Source organism: Galeopterus variegatus, unplaced genomic scaffold (genome assembly GCF_000696425.1).
Source record: "Galeopterus variegatus unplaced genomic scaffold, G_variegatus-3.0.2 Scaffold8249, whole genome shotgun sequence".
Classification (NCBI taxonomy): Eukaryota; Metazoa; Chordata; class Mammalia; order Dermoptera; family Cynocephalidae; genus Galeopterus; species Galeopterus variegatus.
In genome coordinates, this window is record NW_007734360.1 from 132,176 (window position 1) to 135,315 (window position 3,140).

Consider the following 3,140-nt stretch of genomic DNA (forward strand, 5'->3'; position numbering starts at 1 on the left):
CTCACTGTTCCCACTGTGTGAGAGCAGCCCTGCTTCCTCCTGACGGTCAGGACCAATTATCGCTGCAAGGATCGTGACACGTTTCTGTGCCTGCTGGTCCTACAGCATGAGGAGCTCAAAGTGCCCAGGTGGCAGCCACAGCTTAAAGTTCAATAGGACTCTTATTGTTTCTTCTGATGGGAATATTGTTACTTTGGGAACCAAGACGTCTAGCCATCACTGTCCAATATGGTAACCAGCAGCCACATGTGGCTGTTGAGTACTGAAATGGGGTTCGTGTGACTGAGGACAAGAACTTTTAATATAATTTCAAATAATTTACATTTAAGTACAAATAGCTAAATGTAGCTGAAGGCTACCTTCTTGGACAGCACAAGTGTATAACTACAGAACCTAATCTTGTGGGCAGATGGTAGGAATTCCCATGTAGGTCACTGGGAGTGATAGTCACTGAGGTCATTCCACACTTTGGTTCATGGATCACGTATTGTCCCTACTGACAGCAGACAACAATAATAGATTTTGAGTGTGTACATTCGCTGGAGGACACCCCATCCTTACAGGCTGTCATCTCCTAATTTGCACCTCATTTGCACTGTGTAGAAGCCATTCCATTGCTCCAGAAGACCAGCAGCTTCTGGGTGGTGTAACGTGAACAGTAAGGAGGTAGTCCCACTTGGAGGGGAGGAAAGTAAGGACAGACAGGTTTGAAGATTTTGATGACACTAACAAGCAGTTGTAAGAGAAAGAGGGACACAGAGAGAGAGATGCCAAAAAAAAGTTCTTGTAGTATGTTTCCTATTTTTTGAAAATACTATCCTAAGGTTAAACATTTTGTTTTGTCATATTTTTATTTTATTATTTTCATGTAACCTTTTTTTATTTCGGCTCCTGAAACTTCAGCTTCCTGGTTTCTCACCTTATGTTCTATACACAAGAGTTGTTTTCTGACTCTTTGCTCCCAAGCTATTTAAATTAATTGTATGAAGCACATACTTTTCTGCAATCTGAGAGCTAATGATGCACCACTTCACTTTCACTGTCTCATTATATTTTAATCCCCTAAATACCCAGAAGCTTTGGGTTCCTGGGAAGGTAAAGAACTAAAGCAAATCTTTACCTTTTGACTGTTATAGTTGCATTATCATAAATCATGGTTGAGAACTTACTGCGTATTCACACTAGTACAGACAAGGAGCCAGCATTATCTTGGCCATTTCTCCGAGATTATATAATATATACACACCCTTGATTCCGACAGGGGCACATAGATATTTTGTATTCTGTCAACTGCACTGCAAGGGAAATGATTTGGGGTAATGGTACTTCCGTGTGGTCAAGGTCACACAGGGTTGCTGAGAGTACAGAGTGTACTGACCCATATGCTAAAGGCATTTAAGGAATATCTCTCCATTACGTCATCCTACGTATTAGGGATGACATATGTAAATACTGTGAAAAAGGCAAAGTTGTCCTTTGGTTTTGTCTATAATTCATGCTTCCCTTCCACTGCTGTGTCCCTTCTGCTAATGGTGCTCTTCCTGGACGTGATTATACTTATTAAAGCGTACAGTAAGTAACCATTTACTTCTCTGGGTCTAAATTTACACATTAAACTCCCAGATATGTCTCTGCCTTAATGATGTTGGGGTCAGTCATTTCTAACAATGTGACTGATTTATAATAGCCCCTCAACGTTCACCTCTTAAGTTTATGTTCAATGTGTACACGTACCCTAAATTTGATGAAATCATGAGGTACATTTTCGAATTTCTCCCAGATTTAGAACAAAACTTCCCATCGTGGGAATTCAAACAGCAGTGGTTTCATGCACAGATGGTGACCCTCAGCGTTCCATGATTGTGAAAAGTTGAAGGCGAAGGTCTGGAACATCGTGAAGCTCTGTGACATCAGGTACAGGAGGGCCACTGTAATTCCAGAGAAGAAATCAAGTCAGGGATCCTCTCCACCAAGTGCTCATCTCAGTAATAGTTTTTCCTTGTGTCTTCACTCAAGGATCATCCTGGGCCACTATTTATGCACCTGTCAACTGACAAGAATAAAGACCACTGTAATAGTGTCAATGCATCTATGAAAACTTTAAATAAACCCAGTCACAAATTATTTTATTTTGAATATATTATGGCTGATTAATAACCGAGGTGGGATTAGTTTCCAGACTTCATAAATAGCTCCTACAAGGCCCTACGTCAGGATAAGTCACTGAATAGAAAAATGGGCCAAAGGCCTCTCCTAGAAGAAAAAACCAAACCGACCAAGCAGTATTTGAAGGGAAACCAAGGATTTGGGACAAAGTCCTCCCAGAATGGCGGTGCCCCGCACACGTGGAAGGAGCAAAGGGGAACTGTTCCTGGAGGAGAGCACCCTCACCCAGGGCCTCAGAGGCAAAGAAACAAAGGGAGGACGGTGGCCACCTTCTCAAAGGTGAAGGAGGGAGGCAGCGGAAGAGAAAGTGGGTGACAGGCACAGAGAAGGAACGGAGTCACATAGAAATCACACTGAGCATGAAGACTCAGCTCGGGAGGGGAGCATCTGCACTACAGAGGGACTGCTGAGGCAGGGATGCTGAGGAAAGAGAGGAGCAGTGGCATTCCTGGGGACAGGTCTGGCCAGGGAGGCTGGCATCCCATGGCCGTGCCAAGTAAAGGGACTGGCATCCCATGGCCGTGCCAAGTAAAGGGACCAGAAATGGAGCAGGAAGGCTCAGAAGGCCACTGGGGTGCACTGTGAGTTCCGTAGATGCTCCCCAGGGACATGGCAAGTGCTGTGGTCTCGGGAAAAGAGCTCACGTCCTGGCTGGACAATTGGCTGCAAAGAGTGATCCTTGGAAAGGACAAGGACTTCCTGAAAGGAGGACATGTGGCAGGGTGGGGAGGGAATCTTGGTGTGGAGAAGAAAGCAGAGCCAGAGGAGGGGACTCACTCATGACCCCAGGAGTCCGGGGAAAGCAAGTCTGTGCTAGCAGGGTGACCCGAGGCACAGTGGCCGAGCTGGAGCAGAGGAAGGAGACAGGGAAGGCCCCAGCTGTCTGCAGTTCTCTTGCCTCTGCCTGGGGGCTCCAGAGTGCCATGGAAGGGTCACAGAGTGAAAGGTGGGAGCAGGGTTCCTGTGAGGGGGTG